The 12,009-nt window shown below is 39.1% G+C and overlaps 1 long non-coding RNA gene across 2 annotated transcripts; it reads right to left on the minus strand.

Moving 5' to 3' along the window:
• Positions 1 to 5,195: 5,195 nt before the first annotated feature.
• Positions 5,196 to 10,967, minus strand: LOC148026000 (uncharacterized). Of its 2 annotated transcripts, none has more exons than XR_015693174.1 (3): positions 9,818 to 10,967; positions 8,153 to 9,717; positions 5,196 to 5,681 (listed from the first exon to the last, which is right to left on the minus strand). It is a non-coding gene; the product is annotated as an uncharacterized LOC148026000 (long non-coding RNA). The 2 variants fall into 2 exon arrangements; XR_015693173.1 differs by having other exon boundaries at positions 5,196 to 8,055.
• Between the last annotated feature and the right edge of the window lie 1,042 nt (positions 10,968 to 12,009).

Here is a 12,009-nt window from a genome sequence, read left to right on the forward strand (position 1 = left end):
AAATTTAGCCAAAATCATTGGCAAACCCCATCAAATGGAGCCTAGTGACTTTGATACACATTCGGACCTAGAGGAAGAACTTTACAGTGAAGAGAAGGACTCTAAGGAAGATGAATGTTGAAAGCCAATTAAGTCCAAGAGAAAGGACAAGGCCTGGAAACCCTGAGAGGACACTCAACAACCTACCATCCAAACCCTCTAATGTACCAAGTGTAGTAATCTTGGTCACCTAGCTAGCAAGTGTGGTCTAAATCAGCAATTGTGGCATTTGTCATATGATTATCTAGAATACCAAAGTTTATTGGTATAGTGCTTGCAATTAGATGTCAAAAGATGGGTCCTAGCAAGGTACACATGTATTTGGCCCATTGGAATCACCCCAGACTATTTTCTATCGTGGCTCTAGCACTGCCATACACACAATAAGATTATTGGTCTCCCAACATAGGCCACACAGGAGGACAAGGAAGACAACAGAGAGGTAGAGGAGGATATTATTTTCCCCCCAAATGAATAATATTTCTTTTGTATTTAGGAAAGCCATAGGAGATTCGAGTGCCTCATAGTGGATGGCCTCAACGATAATGAAAAAGTTGCATTCTTAAAGCTAATGCCCACTTGGAACCATTTCGTCTAGTGGATATGTTGTAGATTAGTTAGTAGTACTTGGATCTGCACTCCCCACTTCACCTTGCCTAGGATCCAGCATCAATTGAGGACTAGAGTCATGATGATACAAAAATCTAAAATCTAGACTTTAAGACAAAAGGGGCTCAAGTTATGGCTATCATTGACTCCTAAGCTTTTAATATGCTCAAACAAGAGCAAGAATTTGAATCTCAAATATAGAAAGTCAAAAGAGTCGAGGAGGATGCTCTCACCATAGTTTACCTTCGTCTAGAAGAGACAATGTTGATAAAGATTAGTGCTCACTTCCACGGCCAGCTAGTTGCCCTCTTGACAGAATGCAAATACATTTTTGCCTAGGATTACTCTAAAATAAACTGACTACATCATTGATTTTACCAACACCAAATTTCCCTCAAGGCAGATGTTGTGTCGATCTGCATGCAAAGATACCAAATGAGTCCCCACATGGGAAAGCTAGTCAAGGGCTGCCTCCTCTGTAAGTTGGCTTCATCACTGTAGTGGATTGGGTATAGTAGATCTCGCTCATTGTCATTGTTGCCAAGAAAAATAAAAAGTTGGTAATCTATGTAGATTAGAGGAAGCTAAATATTGCAACCATTCCAAATCTATTCCCCATTTCTTATCTTGACAACCTACTCGATGAGGTTATTGGTCATAAGATGTATTCCTTTTTGGATGGATTTAGTGGGTACAATCTAGTGAGGCTTGCTCTAAAGGATCAATCCAAAACAAGTTTTATCACATCACGAGGTGTGTTTATATGTATAGTAATGTGGTCTGGGATGAAGAATGCCTCAAGTTCTTTTCAGTGGGACATGCAAGAAATATTTGGACCCTACTTAACAAAACTTCATATAGTTATTCTTGGATGACTTCAATATCTTCAACACACTCTTGCTTCACTTGGATCATCTTTGGCTCTATTTCACTAAATATTAGGAAGTTAGTCTAACTGTGAATCCCATGAAAATTGTCTTTGTGACCGATGAAAGGTGGTATCTTGCTGGGTCACATTATTCCAATGATGGCATTATTGTGGATACCAACAAAGTAGCTTCCATCGTCCAAGCTCCCATTCTCAATTTCCCGATTCTAATGCTATGGTTCTTAGGACAAGTCTATTAGCACAAACGACATTTTTGACTCCTAGCCCATGTGGCTATTCTCCTCAATTGGTTAGTCCCCACTCCCAAGAAAGATTTCCATTGGAATATGGCCGTATAACTTGTATTCTGACCTCTCCAACTACTACTATTCAAGGTGCCAATCTTGATCCCATTGGATTGGACAAAGCCTTTTCATGTCTTTGTGGATTCTCAAATATGGCAATATGTAGTGTGCTTATGCAATAGGATGCCAGTGGTTAGATCCGACTAAATTTCTATGGTAGCAAATAGTTCTCCGCTTGTTTAGAAAAACTATTTTGGAATAGAAAGGGAATGCCTCAGAATGATCTATTTCGTGAAGAAATTCAACCATTATCTACTTGGCCATTCTTTTTTCTTTCATGTGGATCGCTCTCCTCTAGTCTATTTGGCCAAACGTTAGAATGTCATAGGGAGACTTGCCTAATGGATTCTATAGCTCTAATAATTTGATTTCAAGGTTGTGTACCCGTTTGGAGCAAAGCATGTGATTGCCAACATCCTATCCTAGATAAATTTCAAAGAACCTTCAATCGGAGAAGATGATGACTTTTTAGATGCCCAAATGTTTCATGCAACAGTTAATAATCCCAAACTAGACCCACCCAATCATCCATGGGACATGGTATGAGGAATTGCTAGTCTTTCAAGACTCATGAGAAGTCCCTGATTACATTCCAATGGACCATCACAAATGAGTGGCTCCTTGAAGCTAGTGTTTTAAATCCCTCCTAGGCCAAGTCTACCATAGAACACTATCTAGAGTGTTACAACATGTCATTCTCCCTATAGAGAAAGATATGGTCATGGAAGAAGCTTACTAGGGTATCACTAGAGGCCACTTTGTAGAAAACTTCACAATCCAAAAAATCCAACAAGATGGACTATGGTGGCCTATACTATGTAGGGAGATGTCTACAAATTTGTCCAAAAGTGTGATGCTTGCTAGTGGCTTGATCAATCTCTATTGTGGGATCAATTGCCTCTACACGTAATCTTGCTATTGTTGGAACCCTTCCAAAAATGGGGGACTATGTGGCCCTATCAAACTTGTAGCATGCTACACCAAAACAAGTATAACTTGATAGCAACCACTATTGCACTAAGAGGGTTAGAGCATGGGCACTGTCAAATCATTCAGCACAGGAAATAGCAAAGTGTCTCTTCAAAGACATCTTCACCCTCTATGATTGTCTAATAGAATTGGTTAATGAACAAAGAGGTCATTTTGCAAATAAAGAGAAACTCGTCAAGGTTGAGGATGTTACCCATGGTATATCAAAAGGTATGTAGCTGACTAGAATAGCATACATGATGAGAAGGTTGGCAAACTATATGGCAAGTTACTTGTGAATGTGTTTCTTGTTCTAGAGGAGAAGGAATATCTAATTTGAGTACAAAGGAATGTTTTAGAAAAGAGATATCCAATTATCCAATTTAGTGGTATATTATTGAATTAGGTAAACCCTTTTACCTTTCCCTTATATATGGATGATCTATTTAATGATCGTTATCCTCGTATCAAATCATTCCTTTGTAATTTATTTATTTTGTGTGCAAGTATACTTTGCTTCTCTCAATAACGATATTTCAAGTAGCATAACAAAATATCACATGTTTTTAGCTTATGTTGAAAAGCAAATAAATCTTTTGAGTATAAAGTTTTTTCTATGTAACTTCTTTTCTTATTATGTTACTACTATTTTTATTTGCAAAGGATATTGGAACCTAATTTATGTTCACATTTTTGCTAGAGAAGTCATCCTTATGAATTATTTACTTGGAACATGTGGCAATGCTAAGCTATTATCTTTCTTGTTCTTCTTATCTAGTAATTTGGGTCTTCTTTACTACTTGTGCTAATGGATTCTACTTTGTAATCCAATAGACTTGGCAACCTACATAGAGAAGATCTATGAAGACATTGCACAAGTACTTGATAAGCCCTTCAAGTATGTGAATCAATAGATCTTGTTGTAGAGTCACACACAAAGTTGTGAATGGAGAGTGATTGCAAAGTTTTTTCTTAAAAATAGATGGAAAGTCCTTAAACAAAGATGGAGTGATTTTGAGATCCCCTATCTTTTGTTGCATCATTAGAAATGCCTCTATTATGCAACTAACTTGTGATATGCTTTGCTACAATGTAAAGAATATGTTGAGTCATATGTGTGGTGGATTAGGGAGAGGTGTATTGAGTGGGACTTGGACAAGCCAATTAAATAGTCATTCCCTTTCTCAAAGTTATATACCTTGACATGACTATTGTTGGCCAAGTTGCACAATTGTGGATCCTTTCTTAGAGTCATATTTTATTTCTTGATTGTGCATAGCTCTTTTCTTGGGTATGTATGTCAAAATGAAGCTTGGCCCTAGGATTTGGCCCAAAAAGGAAGAATAGGAATAAGAATAAGAACTATTTCAGCACAATGTTTCCATGAAACAATTTGCGCTATTAAAATTTCTTGTCTTTGTATATGTAATGGTGCTGTGGCATAGGAAGCTATAGATATGCCATCACTAGCGATGACATTAAACTAACATGGATGTGGCTAGTAATAATGGCATTAATCTTTGAATTTTGGATGTAGTTATCAACCATGGCAATATTATAACCTTGCTATCTTGGGTGGTTTATTGAGAGTATCATCCCCTATCATGATAGAGCTCCCACCACCCATCATCATTGAGTTGCTATCACTTCTCGAATGAGCTGTGATGATCAAATTGTGCCCAAAGGTTGCATTATAACCCTACAACATTGCAATACGCTTTGTAAGCCTTTAAACATTGGCCATGCAGTTTCCAAGACCGCTCTCATAGAAAGATGCAATTTCTGCAATTCATGCGTCTACAGACGATGATATATCAATTCTAGTTGCTCCTCAATCTGGGCACCTCGTCGAGCGACCTCTACTCATCCACAAGGAAATTTGGACACTTTCCCATATGGCAAAAAAAGAGAAATTTTCTACATACTTATCAAAGTATCTAGAAAAAGTCTCAACTAGTAAAAGTCGAACCTTTACAAGTTAGCAATATGGTAAAATATTCCCATATAGAAATTCCAAAAGTTTCTAGTTGTTGATATAGTAAAATTTTCCTATATAAGAAAACTAGTTAGAACCAATAATATAGTAATTTTTTTCTATATAAGAAAACTAATTAGAGTCACCAATATAGTAAAACATTTTCATATACTATATGATAAAAGTTAATTATACTTTACTATATGTTACCAAATAAAAATTAATTAATAAAATTGAGTCTATATTTTTAAGACAACTAAATAGCATAAATATGAAGTCCTTAATAGTGGCTCCAAGAATACAACAGTATGAGATCCATCAAGTTCTCACAACATCAAAACCATGAGATCCAGACAACTAATAGACCCAATCAAGATTGCTATTCATTGAAGATTCCCAAAGGAAAAAACTACATGAACCAACCAATAGAGGGCACATTAAGGAAAGTTTTCATCCACCCCTCCAAAAGTTCGTGGGTAGCTAAGCCCGTCTTGGTCAAGGGAGAGAGGAAAAATACTGAGTCTATGTGGACTACAAGCTACTCAATAAAGTAACAATCAAGGATGCGCATCCTCTACCTATGATAAATGATCTCTTAGATCAACTTGGGTAGCCAACATATCTTGCATTCATTGGCATGGCTTCCACCTATTGGTAAATACCTTTAAATCCCTTTAGATTAGCTAATGCCATTTGGATTAACTTTGAGCACTTTTCAATGCATAGGCAATATAATTTTCCATGAATTACTGAAAAAGCAAGTCCTAAGTATTTACCTTTATGTCAGATTCACACGAAGACTTATTATGAGTATCTCTTATGTACTTTGGGGAGCTCTCATCTTTAAGAAGATAATCTGTCAATCCAATTCAAAAAATGTAAGTAGGCCAAAACATCATCAAAATTTGTAGGCTATATAAATTTTAATATAGGAGTCTAAATAGATCCAAAAAAGTACTGGCAATCCCAAGAGTATCCCATGCACATCACTCAAGCAAATACAACAATTTCTTGGATTGGTTGCAGGTGCCATTACTCATGTCACCACCATCACAAACCCTTTAAAGACCTTGCTAAAGAAAGGAAACAAAAATAAAATGAGAGAATAGTGGGCCCACACAGCATTTGTAAAAGAGTGGGACGCTCTTGCTTCTTCCACCATAGCTCTTACTTCAACTCCCTGCTTCCACTTCAATGCACACTCGCTTCAATTGGTATCAGAGCAAGATTGCCGAGCTTGACCCACAGATAGCATTCAAATATCTACAACAGAGGTTTCATGGCAGCCATGGCTTCAATCCAATACACTGTCTTTACCCTCCCCACTCCCTAACTTGTTTGGCATTGCTTCAAACCATTGTTGAGGCTACTTTGAAGCCTTCTTGAGCATCCAATGACCAGCCAACATAGCAACAACTCGACGTGTTCTCAAGTTGCTAGCGCCTAATCATTGGATAGTATAAGAGAATTCTACAATTGCTTTGGTTGACATTTATGCTACTTGAACTCATTGTCTTCACTTTAAGGCTTGTTTGGAGTCCACATTGGCCCTCCCTTGTGCTCTCCCTACTCTTCAACATATGCTATGACCTTCATCAATCAGTGTGAGCTAAGAAATTTGTGCCTACTGTTCGATTGATCCTCTCGATTATAAATTGTAGCTCTTGCTCATCACTTATAGTTTGTGAAACCTTTAAGCATTGGTCAGTACTCTTGGGCATTGAGTCTTGGGCTTCTGGCATTATATGTATTAACTTTGAGCTCATGTACTTCAATACGTTGTTGTATATAATAGTTACATTGCTTAAACCTATCCATGTTTGGAGCTCATATAATGATGCCATTGCCTCCCATATACAGTTTCCTTGATGATAGGATGTTATGGTAAATTTTTTCCATGCTTTTGGTACTGATCGGAGCCCACATTTGGCTCAGTCTTACACAGATATCATTGCTATAAGCAGGGCAACATAGTGGTTACCCACAAGGACAACCACCACTAATTTATGTCACGAGCTTCATTGATGCTTATTGTGAACAGGGCTATGATGTTGGATGTTATGATAAGGCTTGGATATGCTTTGAGCTTCATGTTGGGTTGACATATGTTAGTTTATATAGAGATTTCTACTGCTGGTCATTGCTTCCAGCCTATACTTACTTGGGCAACTCTATGTATTGAAGCACTTATGCCATTTGGGGGTTACATTGGATGCCATTGCTACCACACGCTTGACTATGCTATGGTAAAAATGTGGGCTTTATATTTGGGCTACATTTGCATGTTTGGAGCTGGAATACATTGCCTTGGATGTCATGGGGACTGCCACTTCTTACATGGGTTATGTTTTAATGCTACATTGGTTTACAGTTACAAGCTTGAGGTTACCTTGAGGTCTACAATCCTATCACATGATACATGATCTTGGATGTATCAATGCCTTCCCCATGATGTTTTGAGCTTTGTTTGCTTGTCTGGCATTCGACTTTTGTTCTAGTGGGAGACGCTACTTGACATTTGGATATTACACTTGGATAGAAGAGTGATCTATGTTGACACTTGTCTCAGCCTTACAGTGACCTCTGTGAGATCTTATCAATTAAGCATACACCTATCTTGGCTTCTTATTGATCTTCTACTACCCCGTTCAGTCTGATGTGCCTTCAGCAAGTTCCCCTCAGTTACCCCAGGGCCTTGCAATACTTGCAATACCTTAATTTGCTTGAGAATAAAGCGGATGATTTGTCTGCCTCATTTGTAAAATCCAATTCCAAGCGGCTACTTATCTTGTATTCCTAAATCCTGAAATTGTTCAGGATGAGGTGGACTTTTAGGCTTTGGAACAACTTCTGACAAGGTGCATGAACTTGAAAATCTTGAAACTAAGTAGGTCTGTATCATTAGAATTGTTGTAGGAGTTTCTTTTTAGAGCTCTCCAGCTATCACCTCATTCTCAAATGTTGATTCCAGATTACATTTTTGAGTTAGCTATTTTGGATTGTTAAAAACACTTAATGCCCTTCCATTTCTGCTAGTGTCCAGATTCTAATTGTCTAGCTTGACTTTTCCATCAGTGACATTCCCGGATGGCTCTGACCTATAGTAGTCTAATTCATCATCTGAATCTCCAATGCCTGCTATAGACCTAAGTTGATAACTCTCTGAAGTGGCATCATCCTCCAAACAGTCCTCTTCATCAAAGAATAATGTGTGCACAGTTTTCCAAAACCTTTTTTGCCAAAGTAACCAAACATCTTAACTTGTTTTTAAACAATATTTAAACCTAAATGGAAAGGAAAACAGAAAGGCCCAATGAAACAACATACCTCTCCAAAGCTTTTGGACTTGAACAAGAAGTCCCACTAGGCTGGGAGTCCAGAGAGCTCTGCGGTGCATGATGATCCTTGACTGATGTCCCAACAGGCTCACACACTGAACTTGAATGCAGGAGTTGTACTGCTTACAAGCTGAGGTCTAGTAGTAACAAATTCTATTATATTTCCAAGTCAATTAGTATACTCAAGGTACAACTTATATCCTATTTCCAAGTCAGTTGGTATATTGCATATTTCATTCAAAAAATGAGCATAATAGCAGCACGCTAGTTCATAGTTCAAATGCAAAAATAGTATTAGTGAAATGCATTTGCAAGTAGTGATTTCACATCAATTCCTTGATCTCAACATGCATACCCATCATGACAAATGTGAGGATATTCAATGAAAAGCATTTCAAACCTGAAATTTAAAAGTACCAGTGTAAACCAGTTTGATTCTTCTCTGCATTATGAGTCACCCTAGAATTATTGCAGTTCATGCAAAAATTTCAAATGAAGTTCTTTTCTGTAAAAAGAAATTGCATGCCCAAGTGTACTCCTTGATGTAGCCCCTCCTCTGTAAAGAATTATCATTGCTGGTGCTATTATAATATGAACCTGCCTGTTCATATAGACCTGCAATTTCACTATTATTACTGCACTGAACTTCAAACTTCCCCAGGACATGGCCTGATCTCTCTTACTCCTTACTGCATCATCCATACCTATAATTTTTGCTCTGGCAGTCTAGTCCTTCACTATTACTATTGTCTACATATCTGCAATTGCTTCTTTACTTTCATGATAGAGACATTTTGACCTCTCATTGCTAGTGGCAATACCTATTAACCTTCAAACCAGATATCTAGACATGTGATTCCTGTGCTGCTGTGCTGACAAGGGTTTTGGTTTATGTATACAAAACCTTTGCTCACATAAATGCTCACAAACCTACTGCAGTGCACAGATTCACTACTGTACACATGATCTTAGCTGCTGTTAATTCAAATTTTTAAACTGCAGTTTGTGAAAAATTCTGAGGCAACAAGACTTTTGAGAACCCCCAATTTTTGTTTCCATTGGATATCTTACTTTTCTTATGCTACCTCCTTATATTTGTAGACGATGCCACAAATCCTGGCCATCTAGTACAACACTGATCATTGATTGATAGAGACAAATCCTGGCCATCTGAGTCATTAGTCAAATTCAAACAAACTGCCATTAAAAAAACCCTCTCTCTTGCAACTGCACAACCCATCTACCAGAGAAGACATCAACAAAAAATAAGCATACAAAAATAACCATCCTTATCTTATATCTTCTACACATTTTGTTATTTATAACACTCACTAAACATCATATGCATACAATTATAGTCTATGAATCCGACAACAATTATGAAGGGTACCTTTAGCTATTACAAAGCCCCCCAAAGGAAAAATAACCATAAGTGCAAAAGATCCAAATGTGTTAGCCGCCACAGTTAAGTTCCTTCCAGCATCACCCAAAAACCAGAAAAGCCCTTATGCCATTTGAGATATAAGAAACAAAAGGAACAACTATTGAAAAAGCCTGTACAAGCCAGTTTTCATTCGTTAGAAGATGCAGCTGAGAAAGACCCATGTAAAAAAACAGCTTAAGGCGTTTTTTTGAGCAAAAGATCAGTGTAGACCTGCTAGCCTCTGGTACAAACCCCCTTCAAAATGGGGCTCCTGCTATTCTCACTAAGTAGATACATGTCAACTGCTCATAATCTCATGCTTCCCTGCAGTTCTAGCTCTCATGCTTCCAAATTTGCTCATTGCTTCCATGCTAGTGTTGCCATCTTGAGCTGTAACCAAGGATTGGTCATACCTATTCATTGCAAAAGTTTATGTTTTTGTACAACTCAAGCCTTTTGCAAATTGATTGCGTGTCTTTTCCCTGAACTACTGACAAAGTGGCAGGAGCTCATTTCAAACATGTAAAAAAGCATCTGCTTCATTGAAGTCCACGAGAGAGAGCCTTCATATGTGACTGCAAAACACGGATGTTGATCTTTCCTTCCTTCTACTGCAGTCGATCCCACAAAGCCTTCCTAATACAGCACCTCCTTTATTCCCTTCAACGATTTTGCTACAAAACTGTGCAAAAAACCTTGAAAATAATCCCTTACCTCTTCTTGCCACCATTGTTTCTTCACCTCCACCTCTGTTAACAACGATTGCTGCACCATTGTACCTACTAATATCATAAGAGGTAGCTGTTCCTGTAGAGTCAGAGCTCGAAGCCCTATGTCCCAAGTGTGGGACCTCAACAGTCCTATCACATGCTCATTAGAGACACAGATTCCGTAAGGCGCTTTCAAAGTAGGATCGACCCTGCTCAGCATTTCGAGGACGAAATATGTAGTCTTGCCGGACCCATTCTGAGCCCGTGCAATAAGATGGTGGTATGGTGGAGTGCATCATAAGCAGAGTAACTAATTGGATTTTGGTAGGTCTCACAAAGTTCATCTCGGAGTAGGGCGTCTGCAGGAGCTCGCGTGACACATTCAGATCCTCAAATGCATTCACAGAAGCCTAAATTGTATTTTTGTCTACCGCCAGGACCTGACATGTATCAGGGACAAGGATCTCAGCTTGGATGTAAACTCCTCATCTTCCGGCCCCTTGTCACGGAAGGCTCTTCTTTTTCTTTCACTCCCTCTCTGTCTGTGCCATGTGGGCTCGAAGGCTTTTGTGCTTCTGTGTCCGTACTATTGCTGCTGGAAGGCAGGATAAATTGTTGCAAAAACATTATGACCAAAAGCTTTCCTTAAACCCATCCCCAATATAAATTGTTGCAAAAACATTCTAAGCAAAAGCTTTTTCTCGCCTATCCCTAACCCATCCTATTATTTGTATGCGTTACCTTCCTTTGGAATTCCTTTTGAACAAAAGTAAGTTGTACTATTTTAGAAGCAAGTGCATGCCTCTACATCTTTTCACTACAAGGATTTGAGCTAGTAGCGACGGCGGATAGCGGCGTCGCTATTTGTGTCGCATTAGCGACGCTCCACAGGGAAAAAAAGCGAGCCGAAACCGAGCACGGTTTTCATTTCACGTTTGCGACTTGTGTGTTTTGAGAGCGAGAGCGAGGGAGAGAGCGACCGTCGTGAGAGAAGGAGAGGAAGAAGACTTGCCGCCGCCGCTGCCGCCGTTGTTCGCGAAGGAGAGGAGGAGCCTTCATCGCAAAGAGGAGCCGCCCCACGCTCGCCATATCTCATCAGTGAGTCTCCCTCTCTCTTTCTTTTCCTTGTTTAAGGTTTAAATCACTTTCTCTTTTGCTTGTTTAGGAAAGGAAATAAGAGAGAAAGAGAGGGAGGGGGAGAGAGAGGGAGAGAAAGAGAAAGAGAGGGAGAGGGAGAGGGAGGGGGAGGAAATGAGAGAGAGAGAGAGAGGGAGAGGGAGAGGGAGAGGGAGAGGGAGGGAGAGTGCATTCTCTCTCTCCCTCTCCCTTTTGCTTGTTTAATGTTTAAATCGCTTTATTTTTTGCTTGTTTAGGAGAGGAAATGAGAGAGAAAGAGAGAAAGAGAGGGAGAGGGAGAGGAAGGGGAAGGAAATGAGAGAGGGAGAGAAAGAGAAAGAGAGGGAGAGGGAGGGAGAGTGCATTCTCTCTCTCCCTCTCCCTTTTGCTTATTAAAGGTTTAAATCACTTTCTTTTTTGCTTGTTTAGGAGAGGAAATGAGAGAGAATGAGAGAAAGAGAGGGAGAGGGAGAGGGAGGGAGAGTGCATTCTCTCTCTCCCTCTCCCTTTTGCTTTTGGAGAGTGTTAAGATATATTGTGAGAGGGAGAGGAAATGCGAGAGAAAGAGAAAGAGAGGGAGGGAGAGGGAGAGGGAGA

This window comes from Lygodium microphyllum, chromosome 14 (genome assembly GCF_053477565.2).
Source record: "Lygodium microphyllum isolate KBCC chromosome 14, Lygodium_microphyllum_v1.1.10, whole genome shotgun sequence".
Taxonomy (NCBI): Eukaryota; Viridiplantae; Streptophyta; class Polypodiopsida; order Schizaeales; family Lygodiaceae; genus Lygodium; species Lygodium microphyllum.